This window comes from Mus caroli, chromosome X, assembly GCF_900094665.2.
Source record: "Mus caroli chromosome X, CAROLI_EIJ_v1.1, whole genome shotgun sequence".
NCBI classification, from domain to species: domain Eukaryota; kingdom Metazoa; phylum Chordata; class Mammalia; order Rodentia; family Muridae; genus Mus; species Mus caroli.
The window spans coordinates 67,126,191-67,135,478 of NC_034589.1; the positions used below are offsets into that span (position 1 = coordinate 67,126,191).

Here is a 9,288-nt window from a genome sequence, read left to right on the forward strand (position 1 = left end):
AGAGAGAGAGAGAGAGAGAGAGAGAGAGAGAGAGAGAGAGAGAGAGAGAAGAAGCTTGTGTGGTTAGATACCTTCTCTCTGTAGGGGCTGAATACCTTTCAGGGTTCAGCCTGAAACTTGCATGTAATTAACTGGATGTGTTTGATCCCAGCAGAGTAACACCTTAAGGAAAAAGATGATATGTTTCCTGTGAAGAAGCTTGGCTTGAAGGGAGAGCGTTTTCACCCCATGAGTCCCTTTGTGGTAATAACATAGCTTGTATTTTAATAAAGATTCAATCCCTCAAGCAGACAGTTCATAGGGAAGAAATGCAGATCAATAAACAAATGAAAATGGCTCAGGTTTATTCATAATTAAAGCATTATAAATTAAAGGAACAATGAGATAGATATAATTTTCACCCATTATAATGATGCTTGTTTAAAAAGTCCCATAATATCTTTTTTTCATTCTGGTGTAAAATTTAAAAAAAGGCCTTTTATTTCCCTTGGTGGGTCCCACTTTGTGCAGCCTCCTTGGATGCACACTGAAAGTATTGGCATACAAGTCAAAGTCATTAACACACATGCCCTTGAACCCCACAGTGTCACTTCCTGTTGTATCACTGCATGACTGTGAAGAAGAATGCCCAGAAACACCCAGGCTCGCTGCTTTGTAGAAGCATACAGCTCTGGACACTCATAGTGTTCACAGGTGAGGAGAAAAAGGTAGTGGGCTGAGTTGGAAAGAAATTTGATACTTTTGTTCTGACACTTGCTGGGGAGCTCAGAGCATACTGTTCTCTTACAAACTAAGTTGGCTAATAGCACACTTCTCAGATAAATGATTTCATTTGAGTGAAGTCTTTGTAACACTGCTAACTTCACCACTAAGCAAGAAGTGCTGCAGTCTCTTCCTTCCCATTCCCAGGGACATCTGTCTAACTTCCATGTGAGAACTCCTTAGCTTCTTCTCTGGGAGCCTACCATTGAAGCACTGGATTTCTGCAGTCCACTTTGCACAGTGGCCATGGCCAGCTTTCCAGACCTGGGTATGATGGAAGACTTGGAAGAACTATAGACCTTTGACATTTCAATATTAACACAATAGATCATGGAAGACTTTCACAGTATTTGAATTACAAATTTAGGGACATTTCAGATGGAAATTATGATATAGCTAAAGTTACATAAAGGTGTTAGACATGTTCTATGTAACAAATTTAAGGTCATGCAGAGGACTGTGTCTTATCTCCCAGCCATTTTGGTATCCAATGCAAGAGAAGAAGGTACTGAAGAAGGTAGAGTGTTTGTGTTTGTGGGTGACCTTGGGGGCCCAGGAATGGCAAAGGAAGTCTCTCCACTTTTGCTTTGATTCAAGTATTGGGTTGCTATGCCACCAGGGGGCAGTGACTCCAAATTCAAGCAGACCATTGTCTCTGTTCCCAGGAAGCCCGGAGTTGGCAGCCAGAGGTATGGAGCCAGGGCAAGGAGCCTTAGCTCAACGCCATGAGGCAAGTCAGTGCAGCTGACTTCTGAGCTCTTCTTTCAATCTATCCACCATGTAGGGAGAGAATCTGTTAACCCCATTGTCTATCACACAGACTGGGAACAAACAATAGCCTGGTTCAACCAATACTGAGATCTTGAGGAGGAAGGGCAGGACATGGTTGTCAAATAAAATACAGGATATCAATTTGCACTTGGATCATGAATTAACATGAGTAATTTTAGTGTAAGTAGATTTCAAATGTTGGATGGAGCACAATACTAGTATTAATAATGACTTTTTCTTATCTAAAGTTCAAATTTATTGGTTAGTGTAGTTTTATTTGCTCAGTCTGGCAACTGTGGTTGCACAAAAAATCTAGGGTCAGCTTCTAGAGTTCCTGGGTTCTACTGAAGAAAATCAAGACCCACTTATATTAGTTTTGAGCTGAGCAAGTAAGCTAGTGGGGGTAGGGGTTGCCAAGCCACAGTCTCTCTATTAGTCTTATTTCCTCCTCTTCCTTCCTCCTTTCTCCCCCCACATCCCCCTGCCTTTGTCTTCTCTCTTCCTCTTTCTAGCTGGGCTCAGCTGTGATTGATTCCTTTGACACATAACCTCTTCTTCCTTCAGTGGCTCTGGGATTTAAAAGCCAGGGTTTAACCATTAATAATGATATCAGCCTAAGGCGCTACAGAGGAACATAGCAGACAGGATGTACGTGCAGATTTGTAAGTATATAGGAATTCATTTAAACAATTGGCTCCTGGAACTTAAGGAAAGGTGGCTTAAGGGAAGGCAAACATTGTTGCTGCAATCCTGGAGCTGAGGTTTGTCTTCCTCCTGGAAGCCTTAATGTTTGCACTGGATTCTTTCAGCAGATTGGTTATTAGTACCTGAGTGGCACTCCCTTCATTTAAAGTCCACTAGGGATAATAATCACAATTACAATATACCTTTACAGACATATTGAGAGCTGAGTGTCTGGTGGACTCACTGGGGATCAGGACCTGACTAAATCACACATTCAGCTGGTCTAATTAGTAGGAAAACTGAGGCAGGGCTGACATTTACATCAGTGTACACAAGTCCACCATGTCTCTCTTACCCTTCCTGGCGGCATCCTGCCCAGGATTAAGATCAGAGAAGGTCATTTGTTTTGCCTGGTGACTCTGCATTGGAAGAGGCAGTATGTTCTGTACAGAGAATCTCCTCTGATAGAGTGTTGTACCTTAGATTATTAGGCAGTGCTGGGCTTGTGGGAACCATGATAAGCCTGAGACCTGACACTGATTTGGGCACTTATGGATGCTTGGGCCCTATTCCAGCCCTTGTCTCTTCCTAGACCATGATGGAGGATGGGACCAACCTACCCACGAGTAGCAAAATCAAGGGGTGGTGAATCATGACAGTTCCCACAGGCATTAAGTTCCCACAGTAGCTCTATCTCTTCTCCTAAGTTGCTTATATAGCAGCAGAAAAGAAGGCCACAAGCTCCACCAACAAGATACAGTGGGATCACAAGGTGCCAATCCAAGGCCTGAGCAAAGAGCGGGAGACCTCTTTGAGACTCTTCTGACAGTATAAGTCCTTTGCATTTCTATCCCTGGAAGAGGAGCATTTCCTAGTGTCTTCTCTGTGCCTTCCACCCTGAGCACAGTTATAAATGAATACCTGGTGGTGATGGGGTGGGTAGGGGAGCAGGGTGGGGGGAGGGTACAGGGGATTTTCGGGATAGCATTTGAAATGTAAATAAAGAAAATATCTAATGAAAAAAATTAAAAAAAGAAGTTCCTCCTTTGTCAAAGAAGAGTTAGAAATGTCCACTTCTGGAGATCTAGGGACTAGAAATATTGAACAAAGCCAAGAACAGCTGGTGATGCCAGGTGAGAATCCCCTAAAAGGCTCCTTGGCTATAGTTAATCATGTGGATCTACTTGTGCTTCTTCTACAACATCCCACAGCTGTTGTGTATGCTGTTTGCTTAGTCTGGAAGGCTGTTTGTCTTTTTTAGGATGTTCAGTGTTGATTCCTGCTTTTCACCTGCCATGTTAGCCTATTTGCATTTTTAATCATCCATGGATCATTTGCTTATCTGAATCCACCCTGATAAATTCTTTTCTTATTTGTATTGCCTATTCTCCCTTATACAGAGATGGTTGATGGTCGAGATTTCATCTGTTGATCAGTGGTCACTCTATAGAGTCCTAGGCCCAGTGTCAGATCTTCAGGAAATACATACTGAATTGTTAAACAGATGGATAGGCTGGAGTAAGAAGTGAGTGGGTACTGAATGATTTCTAGACCTTTGGGGTATTCTTCCTGCAGTCTGCAGTATTTAGGAAGTCCAGGTACAATGTTTAACAGTATTCACAGAAGTCTTTGTTCTTCTTCCTAGAAGTGACAAGACTGTGGACCCCAGTCTTTGAGGGGGAATCCAAAGATGTCCAAGAGTGGATTGGGGATCAGGGGGATGGGAGAGGGGATATGGGATATTTGGAGGGGAAATTAGGAAAGGGGATAACATTTGAAATGTAAATAAAGAAAATATCTAATAAAAAATTCAAAAAATAAACTTTCTGGATCTGGTTCAGGCCAGTCATTTTGGAATTTCACTTGACCTTGTCCAAAGAAAGGAGTATTGACATATGGTAGCTAGGATAGGGTGGGGAGTACTTATTTATTTATTTATTTATTTATTTTTGATTCCTGTCTGCCCATGGTAGATATAGCTAGAGGTTGACTATTGGGAAGATGAAGCTTCTGCATGCTAAGAAAGCAAATGAGAGGAGAATAGTCCATTGAAAGGTCAGGGCTGTCCTGTGTAATGCCAGGGCTTCAATGCTGGAAATCTGTATACCAACAAACATGTTTACTGGAGAATACATCTATAGTTGGCTCTCTGCATTCATAGGTCTTGCATCCATTGAGTTAACCAACCATCGGTGGACACTATCTTGGGGTAAGGGTGGGCAATCACATCTGTAGAGAACATGTACAGGTTTTTTTTTCTTGCCATGGTTCTCTGCAAAATATAGTACAAGATAGCATTTACATTTCATTAGACATTATAACTAATGTAAAATTATTTCAATTATATAAGAAGGTATGCTTGTGCTATGATATGACATTTTTCATAAGGGACCTGAGAATCTGCTGATTTGGATAACTATAGGGCCGGGGTCTAAAAACAGTCCTCATGAATACCAACAGATGACTGTACAATTCTTTATAAGTCTCCACGGTGAGAAATGCATTTTCCTTTAAAATCCCTCAAATAAGTTGCAGGTTTACATTCTTCTTCGGTAGGTAGCTTGGCCTTTCAAAGGATGTCTGTCTGTAAAAGTTCTACCAGATGACAGAAAAGTCAATCACTGTGCTACCCTTGCCTCAGCATGCAAGGCTAGAAGCTACCAATAGGCATAGTGTGAATGGGTAGGAAGATGATGTGACATCTTGGGACTCCTATGGGGTGCACTGTTGATTAAGGGACAATTTTGGGACTGAGCAGGTGACTTGGAATGTTTCTTTCTTTCTCTTTCTTTCTTTCTTTCTTTCTTTCTTTCTTTCTTTCTTTCTTTCTTTCTTTCTTTCTTTCTTTCTTTCTCTGTAGGGACATCAGGTGCAGATGCCCTGGGTGCCAAGAGAGCAGAGCCATGATGATGCCCATATCCAGGAGTTTTCTCAAAACTTCCCAGCGGGGAGAATCCCTTATGAGTGGTAATGGATGAATTGCCTACCTGGGGAGGAACAAGCAGGGGGCAGGGTCATAGGGACTGGTGAGCATCCAGGTCAAGAAGCAGTTGTATATACCTGAAGGGGCACTGTTGTCTCTTGGCCATTTGGGATCTTCCTATGCTCTGGCAGACCCTCACACTTCTTTACCACCCAAGGGAAAGACTGGAGTATTTATCCAAAAAGCTATCAGGCTTACCTGATTGCTCTGTAACTTGCCTATGACCACCAGTACCTCTGACCCTTGTATTATTTTCTTTCACCAGTCTGGAGGCAGATATAATGGCAAAGTTTGGCCTGGAAGAGCTCAATGATCTGGAGATGGAAGTCATGAGAAAGAAGGCAGGTAAGCATCTGCTGTACAGGTGAAGGAAACTTCATAGTGCATTGGCAGCTGTGAACAAAGCCAACCCCTGAATTTTCATAGCCTTTTTTCATAATTATATCCTGTAACAAATGAGGTCAGGTCAGACTCTTTTCTCTTCTCAGGCCTCATGGCTTGAACCCTTATTGAACCCTTATTGACGTCGTTATTGAACCCAGTCTTTTCTGGACTTGCTGGATGGGAACTGGGGAAGAGGAAAGGAGATGGAAGGGGGAACAAAGGTAACACATTTTATTTTGTTTTATAGTCATATTCCTCCCCTACCCTTATGCATTACTTTTCCCATAAGAGTGATTTCTGTTCACTAGCCCTGTGTTTGGTCCCTCCACAGATGCAAATGACTTCTGGGCAGCTGCATATCCTTGAGGACCAGGATGCCATCTGGTGCCATAAGGAGGCTGTACAATTTACTCTGTTGGTATCAGTCTGCATAGCCAACCTGTGGCTTTGGGTGCACTGGTGAAGTTTCACAGGCATCAAAACCCTGATGGAGCTATCCCCTCCTCCCTCTTTCCTTTGCTTCCAGGGATATCCTTGCCTACCCCTTTCTATCTCCCAGCAGCCCTCAGGTAGCAGTTGATTTATTTTACACCTCTGCTTAGGCCTCCTGTCTGGAGATGAGCCATGCAGTTGTGAGATTTTTAGCTGCTGGAAGGCTAGGTAATCACTGGGTAGTATCACACAGGTGTGTCTGGATTGGGACGTTACTCCTCTGAATGAATAGGAGGATGGTACCAGCCATGACAGAAACACCAGCATTAGGTATTACTACCTGCCTCTGTCACTCAGAATTTCTTCTCTTCCATCTTCTGTGAGCAGGGTTTAGCTTTGTATCCCTCCCTTGATTGTTTCCATACCACTCAAGCCTTTTCTCGAAGAACATGCTCAATAAATGTTTCATGACTGCAGCAAAACCTGGCACCAGGAGTTCTTCATATAAAACTTGATTTTGGCAGTGTTAGGAAGGTATAGGATGGGCTAGCCCTCTGGTCCCAACCTGAGACTGGGATGCTGCTATTGCCACAAGGTTCCTGGTGTTCACCACTGCCTACCTTTCCCCACACTCACTGTCTCTACCCCAAGCAAGGTTTCACACAATCCTTCCAATTGATGCCCTGTCAATGAAGGATTGTAGGAGATATCAGAGAAAAATACTAAGAAAAGGACCAGAAATCTTTCCATTTTCCTAGGAAAAAATAAGTTCCTGAGAGGACAAACATGTCTCTGGGGTTTTCTAGCAAGACAGAGAAAGTTGTGTGTCTAGTCAAGGTTCTCTTGAGTCCTAGGCTGCAGAGTGCCCTGCTTCCTATTGAGTGTTTGAGGAATGAGGTCTTGAAAGAGTTCTAGATGTTACAGCCCTGTCCTTTGCATCTATAGCCCTAGAAATCACCTCTCAGATAGTCTAGCCACTGGACAGGCTTGCCTGTCTGCCACTCTTTTACTGGGAGCAAGTGGTTGGCAAACATTTGAGAGCTTTAAGGTTCATTGTCAACTGGCTTGGAGTTAGCAGGTACACTATCAGAGTCCAGTTCTGTGTGCCTGTGTGTTGTTTCCAGGATGCTTAGCTCATGAAGGTTCTGATATAATGAATGTGAGAGGAGCTCAGTGACTCAAAGGTAACCAAGACAAATCTTTCTGGGTGTGGGAACCTAGAGCTTTTACATCACCTTTGCAACTAAGTGGAATTTCCACATACAGCCATATCTATCAATACTTCTCTATCTAAAGGAGAATTATGTTACCAAATATGGAGAGAACTGAGTATAGGAGCTAGGATGCACAATGCAGAGAGAGGATGCTTAAGGAAAATAGGTAGCTGGAGAGATCTATCTGTTCACACAAGCGCAGCACATGGCACTCCCTGCCATCACCACAATGCCCCCATTACCTTTGGTGGTTCAGAAGGCCATCCCAGGGGAGAGATGGGCTAATGAACTAGATACCTAGAGGTCTTCCCACACATGCCTATTCTAAAGGTCCCTTTTTTTTATTCTATCCCATCTGGGCTCCATAGGGAAACTCCAAGGAAGGGAGGGGTGCAACCAGGCCGGGCAAAGTCTGCCCTTTGGGACCTGGGTGCTCCTGTGCCTGCGCAGACAAGACAAGTTTGCAGAAAAAGTCTGGTTGAAAATATGTTGTGAAACAAAGACTCCCTCCTGGGAGCAATTTAGCTGAGTTGAAAACAAACAGCCTGGTGACCCCTGGAGGAACACCTCCTGAGCTAGGTGAGCTCAGGTGGAGTTCTTGCATGTGCTCTGACTGCCTTTCTGTCTGCCCTGCAGAATGGCTGCTTGGTTGCTTCTGACAGGACTAGGAGCAGATTTCTTCTAACTGCCTGCCCCACCTAGAGTCTCCTAGATCAGATCTCGACTGCAGCCAAAGTTTTTCTGGTTGGCCTCTGTGACAGGCTGAGAGCTCAGCACTGAACCACTCTGTAGGTTTCTTTAAGAACCACAGGGACAGGATCCCTTTTGACATGCTCTGCTTGTACCTTAGGCTAATAATCCATCCCCTGCTTATATTCTCCTCGACCCTAAACTGTGACTTTCTCCAAGGACAATCAGTGTGTCCAGTGTCCAGTGGGAAGAAACTCATTTACACCTGGCAACAGGGGAGGGACTCTTCTACAGCATGCTGCTAATCCCCACAAAAGTCTTTCATACTACCTAGACCTTGGATTAGAGGAATATAGCAGCATCTTACTGCCTGGTAGCTTGTGGGGGTTTAGGGCCTAGTTTTCACTGTCTTCTGCATCACAGATGCCCAGCAGATGGAAAGTGCTGGTAGAAGGTCCATTAGTGTCCCCAGAGAACAATTTTGTCCAAGGTTATAGGTTATACATTTGGTCTTTAAGGAGCAATTTCTATGCAAAAGCCTCCACTAAAGAACGTTCATTCTAACTACAAGTGTTCTGTGCATACTTCACTATGTGACATCCATGTGCATTTTCAAAATATTCAATTGTAAATGCCATGCATGAATATAGTCTCCTGAATAAAGGTAGACATTAGCCCTTAACTCCTCCTGCCAAGCTCTTCCACTTGGCTTCAAGTTTGTCCTGCAAACTCTCCATGATGTTCCATGCAGAGTTTATGTGTGTCTGTGTTTGCATTAGGCTTTAATATCTGGAAATCAGTTAGAGATTTCATGGTCGCCCAATTTGAAAGAGCCTAGTCATCCAAAAACCACCTGGGCAGGTCTGGAAACTGAAGGCTCCCAGCAGGGCCCTCCTTACTAGTCTGATTCCCAGTCACAGCCAGCCTTGAACAAAAGCTGAAACTCTATATTGCAACATTTCTTTCCCAGGTTGGCCTCTTAGCAGCTGGGGGAAGAAGGGGAAAAATAGAATGGGTTGTGGGGAGTGGAAGGCATAGGGTGGGGACCTAGCACACCTAGGAACATCTTAGACTCCTGATCTCTTGAAAAGGAGTCAAAGGTTTACTTGCTAACTCCATTGAATTTCCCCTCTCTGGCTGGTTTCTCTTTTTCTCTCTCAGATTTTTCCCTGATTTAGCCTCCCGTAAGGTGGGCAGCTTGGAACACTGTCAGCACTTTAAGGCAGTGGTTAGGTGGCCATGAGCTTGCAGTGCTCAGTCTCTAGATAGAAAGCTTTGTACCTGCTCTGTGCAAGGGAGAGTCCCTTGGGGAGCTTGGGAGGGGCCAGACAAGCAGCTTCCACAGACAGGCAGCCTAGTATCTAGTCC

The 9,288-nt window shown here is 43.9% G+C and overlaps 1 long non-coding RNA gene across 1 annotated transcript; it reads left to right on the forward strand.

Annotated features, from left to right (window-relative positions):
* The first annotated feature begins 625 nt into the window (after window positions 1-625).
* LOC110286202 lies at window positions 626-6,212 on the forward strand. Its single transcript, XR_002377130.1, has 4 exons — window positions 626-693; window positions 5,078-5,184; window positions 5,466-5,545; window positions 5,916-6,212. It is a non-coding gene; the product is annotated as an uncharacterized LOC110286202 (long non-coding RNA).
* The last annotated feature ends 3,076 nt before the right edge of the window (window positions 6,213-9,288 follow it).